The sequence below is a fragment of the Tamandua tetradactyla genome, chromosome 7, assembly GCF_023851605.1.
Source record: "Tamandua tetradactyla isolate mTamTet1 chromosome 7, mTamTet1.pri, whole genome shotgun sequence".
NCBI lineage: Eukaryota > Metazoa > Chordata > Mammalia > Pilosa > Myrmecophagidae > Tamandua > Tamandua tetradactyla.
Genome location: NC_135333.1, coordinates 13,848,803 through 13,857,680, shown reverse-complemented (window position 1 = coordinate 13,857,680; position 8,878 = coordinate 13,848,803). Strand labels below are relative to the sequence as shown.

General features: G+C 36.6%; 1 non-coding gene across 1 annotated transcript; it reads right to left on the bottom strand.

Moving 5' to 3' along the window:
- Positions 1-8,253: 8,253 nt before the first annotated feature.
- Positions 8,254-8,444, bottom strand: LOC143643069 (U2 spliceosomal RNA). Its single transcript, XR_013156110.1, has one exon. It is a non-coding gene; the product is annotated as a U2 spliceosomal RNA (small nuclear RNA).
- Between the last annotated feature and the right edge of the window lie 434 nt (positions 8,445-8,878).

Below are 8,878 nucleotides of genomic sequence, written 5' to 3'. Positions count from 1 at the left end.
TTTAGATGATTTGAGACTGGCTCTCAGTCTTGTGATGACTGCTCTATTTCTGGCTTGCTTTTATTCCTAGAATGCAGCTATTCCTGGGTCACTAGTGAAGGTCTAACTGACTTACAGGTACCCCTCCACTCTTCACTGAAATTTTTGTCTCCTTAACATCATGAGACTGTTGAAAAATTCAAATGTACTTAGATGTTGTTTTTATTGATTGGTAGCCATTTCCTGCTGGGGTTTCTTTGCCTTTCACTCCTCACACCTAAAGAAATGACGTGCTTCAAGAAAAGAAAAATGCTTTTCTTGAAGGGAAAAGCAGTGCAGAATGTTGGACTTACTTCTGGGCATTTTTCTTTCATTTATTTGATCCTTCCAGTTCTGTAGCTTAGTAGGGCTGAAATATAATTTTTGCTTCCCTGCTTTCTGTTTAGCCTATGGGTCCTGAAGTCCTTACAGATTGACAAATGCCTCATGATCTTACGAAAATAGATTTCCCTTCTTTCTAGGATTCTGGCTTCTCAAGATCTGGCTGCCTTAGTTATTCTACATGCCTTCATGTAACTGTATTTCTGGCATTTTTATCCATTGGTTTGATAAAATCTACTCTATTACAGTCTGAAGAGTTCCCCCAAAATCTTATTTTAAAATACAATTTATCGCCTAGGAATGTGATACCAGTATAATATTACATTTCAAAAGCATTATCTTTAAGACTAAAATCACAATTTTGCTTTTGAACTATGTGAGACAAATATAGATTATGAAACGTATATTTTGAATATAAAATGAGGATTATGCGCTTGTACACACCTATAAAGGAAATACACCAGAGTGGTTGCTATCAGGTAATGAGATTAGATTTACTTTTCAAATACTTTGCTATATTTTCAAAAATTTCAGTAATGCTTTATATCAGTGATCAGAAAAAGACCGGCTATTTTAAAAGTAAATTCTTTTGTGGAGTATATTTAAGAAGCTAAAGAAAAGCTAAGTTGCTAGAAAAAAATATATTCTCAGAAGAAGGCCACGGTGTCTCAGCAGGTAGAGTTCTCGCCTGCCATGCCGGAGACCCGGGTTCGATTCCCAGTGCCTTCCCATGCAAAAAAAAAAAAAGAAGAAGAAGCCAGAGCCAGCTGAGTTTGGGCTGGTTAAAGACAACTGCCTGATCCTAGGGGAGCGGTCGGCTGTCAGGATCTTATGCCACTGGCACAGGAGCAGACTGTGTGTGTAAGCAGTGTGGAAGGAAAACAGGGATCATATTGGTCCTCTCAGCAAATCTGCTCTGAGCTTTGGGAGTCAGATGAAATGGGACATCCTTCAATTGTTCTTTATTGAGCCGCGCTGTTACCTTGGCCTCTCTTGTCTGGGGCACAGACCCTGGCATTGCTTTCCCTCTTGTACCACCCCCTCAGGGATGGCTTACTGTATTTGAGGAAATAACTGTAGTTATTCCTTTTCTAGGAACTGAACATTTTCCCCTTTTCTAAGGGAAAGGAAGAACATGACCGTAGCATAGGAGCCGAAGCCTGGGAACATTTTGCAATTGTTCAATTCAAAAGTATTCAGCCCATTAAAATTATTCCCATTATGAAACATCTCTCTGAAAGAATAGTGCTTTCATGGCTTATTCATTGTGATGCCCTCTGCTCTCATTGCTCGGAATTAAATCAGTACTAACCCCATAGAATTACGTCATCTCTTCATCAGTGTTGACTTTTAATGATCTGTATAGGCAAATGTGGCACACTGTGGTACAGTGGTTAAGCTCCCAGCTTCTGGCCCACCCAGCTTGGGTTCAAATCCCAGCTCATGTATTTATTTATTCAGAGTTATATTTTGAGCTTCCATTATGAGCTGGGCTGCGTTGTTGGAAGTGAACAGGTACCACATGCATGAGGCTATTTTCGATAATTTACCTAATTCTTTTGTGGCTTGGAACAATAACAAGAGTTTCCAACTGACTAATACTTTGTGGTTTGTAAAGTTATTACACATACATTACTTCTTTTGATTCTCACAGTTTAGTGAAGTTATCAGGGCAGTTTGTATTATCTCAATTTTTCATAAAGAAGAAGATTACACACAATCATTTTACAGATAAAATGGAACCTTAATAGCAGCTTAAGTCACAACATTGACAGTATCAGTGGAAATAGAATCCAGATCCTAACTGCATTTGAATATAATGCACCTTGATATTCTCTTTTTATATTATAAATAGATTCTAAAACAGGAATAATTCAATTCCTTTAGAGTAACCTGATTTTGATTTAGAGAAAAGATGCCTAGGTGGTCAAACATTTGACCTTTCCCTTTGACCCTTCCTTCCTTGTTTTTGTTTGAGTCAGATTTCTGATTCCTAGATCACCGCCTTTTCTAGCAGCTCGGTCCACGGCAATTACTTTATCTGAAGACTTTCATTGACCATGGCAAGCAATACTACTTATTTTGACAATAACCCTGGGAAAGGTTACAATGAGAGGAATTCCAACTCCCCTCTGACACAGAAATACTTTAAATGACCTCATTTTTACCAAGTTAAAATTTACCTAAGTGTCATGTTCCAGGTAGTTATCTGCACCATAGCATTCAGATACCAGTTATTTATAGATGCCTAGGGTTTTATGGAATATGTATGTTATCTGTGCATCATTGACAGATCAGCACTGACAGCAGATGCAAGATCATGCTGTTCTCACAGGGGTAAATAGAAGACAGTAAATTTGAAGTTTAATTTCAAGTTGGCAAATTCCTATGAGGAGAACTCTCAGATGGTCATGTCATCTTGAAGAGTTCTTAGAGTTCAAGTTTTATTTCCACCCTGAAGCTATTCATTTCCTGCCTGAGCCTTAGTTCGAAGGCTTATGAGTAAGAAAGATGCACTTTAATTAGATGACTGTTTTCACCAAGCGATCTCAGAAGAAAACACCGATGGAAAAATTCATTTTCTATCTTGGTTGAAGTATTTAAGTGATTCATTTTAAAGAAATTTTAAAATAATGATTGTTAAATAAGCATTGCTTTTTTTTTTATCACATTAGTTCTAGCTTAGCATTTTATTTCTGATTTCAAATAATTAAAAATAAAAGAGCCCAAACCCTAAGGATTAGAGGAAAGGAAGAAAAGAGAACTTTGGGATGAAAAAAGATGGAAAATCAAGGAACTGATGGGTTTTTCTACAAAGGAAACCACACATGATTAGATGCTCTAGGTCTCCAGGCTGGGATGTTTGTGAACAGCATTTTGGAGGAAGACAAGAGAAGTCAATAGGAAGAGCATTCATTTATACAGCTGTAATTCAGTAGTCGATTTCGTTAGGTGTGTGTGTGCATGTGGGGTTCACATGGAAGCACATGGGTAATATATATGAGCACTTATGGAGGTCTCACTATGTCCCAGGCTCTGTGCTAACCTCTCTATATGTGTTTCCCTCTTTAGTTCCCATAACTAGCCTATGGTATAGGTACTTTCATTATCTTCAATTTGCAGAACAGTTGAGAAATATAAGCCAAGTCCACATAGCTGGTAAGTGGCAAAACCTGGATGTGTGTGGGTGGGGTATGGGGAGAGAACATATATTTCAAACACTTTGGCCTATTAAATTCTTAGTTTTATAGCAGAACAGGGGAATCTGTCATTGGTGACTTAAGAAGGAATACAATATAGGCTCAAAAACAAAAAAAGAGTATTTCAGGGCAAGTAGAATGAAGAAACAGAAAGGATTCACATATCAATGTCAAAGCTGAGGGTTAATGTGATTAAAGGAGGAAAGAAACAAGGGAAAAGTGCAAATGCTGGACCTTCTATACACGTTTTCACCAAAACAAAATCAGGTAAATCAAAGGGTTTTAATTATTTCTGTTTTGGCTTATTTCTTTTAAAAAAGAGAACATAAAGGTATTATATTGTCAGCAACCAAAATCTAAATCTCATATATACCTATTTCAGGGCCATCTTCTGTAATTTTTTGCTAATCTCAAGAAACATCTCAAAGCCAAAAAAGAAAAAGTATATTTGCCAAACAGTAACTATGACAAAATAGCAAAGCAGAAAAAGGCCTATATTTGGAGTCTGGAGATCTGAATTCAGCAACTGGACTTGCCATTTACAGTTGTATGACCCTCCAGGAACAGGACTTGAACATTTCCCAGAACTCGACGTGTAACTAAAACCCCCAGTGCCACCACGTCACCTATTGCTTTCTCAGCTGGAGGCTGTTTGTCCTTAATACCTCACATCTATTTCCAACTTCTGGTTCTCCATCCTCCGAAATCCTTAGTTCCTTGGAGACTTATACACTTTCTCCTTGTTACTGTCATTTCTGACTTCTCCCTTATTCAAGATGCCTTTAACTCTTAGCTCACAGTGCCCCTCCCCATCCTTCTGTCATCACTCATGGTGAATTCAGTGCCTGCATGGGATGGCATCACCCCAGCATCCCTTGATCTTCTCACGTTCATTTAGTTTTTTTCTCTCTACTCCCAAATTTAGTACCCACCCCTTTGGATGGTGCCATCATCATTAAGTGCACTAGCTTAATTTCAAGTGTCCCATTCTCTGACCATCACCACCTCTTCTTCTTGCACAGTTACTCTATATTATAATACACTATAATATAATTTAAATACTCCATTGAGTTTGTCAACTTAGTGACTTTTCCATTTTTTTACCTGTACATCTTTCTTTTACTTTGCCTTCTTTTTTACTCCATTTAGATGCCATTATCTGTTGTTAGATTACTCACTCCATCATTTTTACCTGGGGAAACACCAAATTTGTCATCTGAACTTTCCTCTTTCTCTGCGGTTGTATCGAAGAACTGAATGTTGCTAAGGGAAATAACACTCTCCTGGCTGATTTCACTTGCAATGTGTGACCACAAACTTCAACAAGCAAGCAGCTTTGTTTGGCAATCTTGTTTCCTTTCTGTTTGCTTTCTCCTTTTCTGAGATGACTTCTTTATAATATGTACTGTCTTCTTAAAATTTCTGCACTTCTCTTGCACCCTTGCCCCAGCTCTCAGCTGATGATCTGGTTTCATATTTTACTAAAAAAAATAGAAGGCATTAAAACGATCTTTCTACTTTCAAGTCCACAAAATATTTGCACATCTTTATCTTCTCTCCTGTTACTATGAAATAATTCTTCCACTTAGGCTCTGGAATCCACCCCTGTTTGCCTTCCAAGGTCTTTGATCACTGGTTCCAAATTTCTTTGCATCAACCTACCCTTCCACTGGATTATTCCTTTTACTAACAAACAACCTCCAATATTTCTTATTAAAAAGAGAAAGTCTCTTGTGACTCACATCTTTCTTTATTTACTGTACACTTTTTTTTTACTGACCCTCTCAACAAAACTTCTTGAAGATGTTGACTAGATTATGAACCTCCATTTCTTTATTTTCCATTAATTCTTCATCTCCTTCCAGTCTGGTCTCTTCCCCATCACAACTGAAACTGTGCTTTGGAGAGTTCTAATGATTCTCATGCTGCCAAATTCAGCTGATACCTTTTTATCCTTATGACCCACCCCCATAGCAGTATTTTACACAATTGAACATTTATTCCTTTTTCAAGAACCCACCTCTCTTAGCATTGAATCACCACACTCTCAATTTTCTTATATTTTTTTGTGGATCATTTCAATCTTTTATGCTCACTCCATCTCTTTTACATGACCTCTCTATAGTAGAGTGCCTCACAGTTCAATCCTGAACCTTCTTGGCTCTCTAAATGTTCTCTCTGGCTTAAAATCCACCTAGAGGGTGAGGATTTCCAAATTGAAGTACCCTCTGCACCTTTTCTTCCAAATTCCAGACTCATTCTGTCTTACCCATGCTTAAGAAACACCTCAAAGTTAATATTTCCAAAACAGAATAATTGAGTCTGTCTCCTACAAACTTGCATTCCCTCCTTGCCCACCTATTTTTTTCCCATCTCAGTAAATGTCACTACCTTATTGCTCAAGCCCAAACATTTTTCACCATTGCCAGAATATAAACTTCAACTAGAGAAAAGTTTTTGTTTGTTTTGTTCACTGCTAGAAACATGGTCTCATATATAATAGATACATAATAAATATTTATTTAAGAGGAAGGTCCCCATGAAACTTCACCTCTTCTTGAGCATTTTACACCTTGAATTGAAAGACAAAAATACACTCAGGCATAGGACCAGACAATAAATAATACATAAATTCATATTTCTGGTAAATTTCAAAATTATTCATCTCTTTATATAATTTTTTCTTTTGTTTTGCCTTTTATAAAAGCAATGGAATAAAAAGTTGACAAAGTGGGTAAACAAAGGAAAGGGGTCATTGCAAAACAGTTTAATTTTAATTTAAAGACCTCTTAAATATTATAGAATTCTGGTTCAAATGCTTCTCATATAGACAAATAATCTGAGGTGCAGAAACATTAAGTAATTTGCCAAAGTCACATAACTAGTTAGCGGTACAACTCAAAGTGGAATCTGATTTCTCAACCACAGTGCTGATATTTAGACTCATTTGTGTAGGCTGAACTTCAGAGCCTGGTATACATCTTTTTTTAGACACATCCAATTAGATATATTTGTACACTAAGTGTTGCCCTGTTGTCACTTTTTAAATGACTATTGATTCTAGGAATCCATTTCTAGAGGAAGAATCAATCTACACGAGAAATAGCAAACTTGTACTAATGAATTTGTCCTATGTTAGCAGAGGCTTAAGCAGAGGGAGTTTTCAGTTATATAGCTCAGGGGCATTCCAAAAATTAATAAGTATATGATTGATCCACGAGCATTTCTGGAAATACAGGCCTTTGATGACTATCAAACATTCTCCACTGAGGCTTGATTATAGCCCATAATATACTTTATCTAAGGTACTGAAACATAAATTTGTTTTTATTAATCCATTTGAATTCACTGTATATTTGTATTAGCATTTTATTCAAATATTGAATTTTAGAAAATATTAATACATTTCAGAAAAATGGCGTATTCTCTATTGGGGTCCAGTTCCAAATTTATGAAAAACTGGCCACAAAATCTAAAGATACTGGTGATCTGTCTTGTCCTCTCAAAATGAGCCCTAGGGTGGCAGGAAATGTTGAAAACTCTTGGCTTGAAGGAATCCAAGAGCCTATTGGTTGAGTTTCACTTTTGATAGAAGACTCTTACTTTGAAAACCATAAGGAAGCAAATAAATGAAGGTATAGCCAGAGCTTTCATCTTAATAAACATGGACAGTATCAAACATATGTAAATCGAAAGCATAGTGACTACGCAGAGAGTTTTATGACTAAATTATCTAATGTAACAAATTGTCAGTGGAGAATTAAAGGTGCTAGTGTAATAGTACTTTCCAGAAGTAGGAAATGGAAACAGAAACTCTAGAGTATGATGACTGGGTTCAGGAAAGGAATGGATGAGACGAAAAAGAGACACTCAGTGGTTGGGGGTCAGAGAATCAATAGTGCATCAAGATCATCTATCATCTTACTAGGGAGAAATTCTCTTCCACCCGACACTGCAAGTTTCAGTATAAATTTCACCTCTCTGGAAAGCATTTTCGGATCCTTTAAGACTAGATCCTCTTAGGAACTTATATTTTTATCTTTCCAGGTCATTTATCATGGTAAATGCAATACTGTATTGAAATTTTATATTTCTTTTTCTGACTCTTCTATTGAAGACAAATATTGGCTCTTATTTTCAGCATTACACATAATAAATATTCAAAACTATTTTGGGTGAAATGAATGCATAAATACATTTCTATGTAGATAAGCATAGGTATCTATATATAAATGTATAGATACACATATCAAGAACACATTATATAAGAGAGGAATCAAATGAGTAGTTAAGTACAATGCCTGTAACCATTTTAAGTTGCATATATGTTACTGGAATACAAATTAAAAGCAAACAAACATAGGACTATACAACACAAACAATGAACCCTAAGGTAAACCATGGACTACAGTTAACAGTACAATTATGAAGATTTCTTTCATCAATTGTAAGAAATGTACCATGGTCTAACAAATGTAGCGTGATGTTAATAATTGGGGAGAGGGATGGATATGGGAACTATAGGTTTTTCTCTAAACCTACAACTTCTCTAATTAAAGGAAAAAGGAAAAATGCATGGGAATTCAGTGAAGGTGGTTATGGAAAGCTGGCCAAAGGAAGAACTGTTTCTGGTCCTTGAAAGGTGAGTGGTAGGATTTTTTTTCTTGTTTTTTATACATTTATTATTCCCCCAAGGGGGTGCACCATTCCTGGAAGTACTGCAATATCAGGTCGATGTGTGGAGTGGATGGAGCAAGCTCCTATTCCATCTCCTAACTCCAAAAATCCATTTAATATATTGTCCTCGAATAGAGGACGTATCAGATATTAAACTGATAAGAACAGATAGTACACTTGATCTAAGCCAAAAGGCCGAGAAGCGATGAATGGTAGGATTTTGATAATGATGGGACAAGAGGAGAAAAGCCACAAATCAGAGCCAGAACTAGGGATAAGTCAAATCCCTGAACTTCCATCTTTGGCTGTGCCTTTTGGGTTATGCCCCAGAACTATTAATTTCTACCTAAACGTCTTTCTCACCTCTCCTGTTGCATCTCATTTACAGCACAGCACAGACTCTTTTTTGAACTCCCTCAAATGTCTTTTGTCTGGCCATCCTGTGCGTACTCTTCTCCCACTGTTTACGTATTTTTTCTAACTGCAGGTTTGCTCAAAAAGAGAATTTCATTCATTTCACCACCTCTGTGACTTCATCTCATTTTGGAACAACCTAAAATGTTTTCTCCATTTTCACTACTTATGTTTTCTTTGCTCCATTGCCCCTATTCAGTAATACTCTGCTCCCAGATAGAGAATCT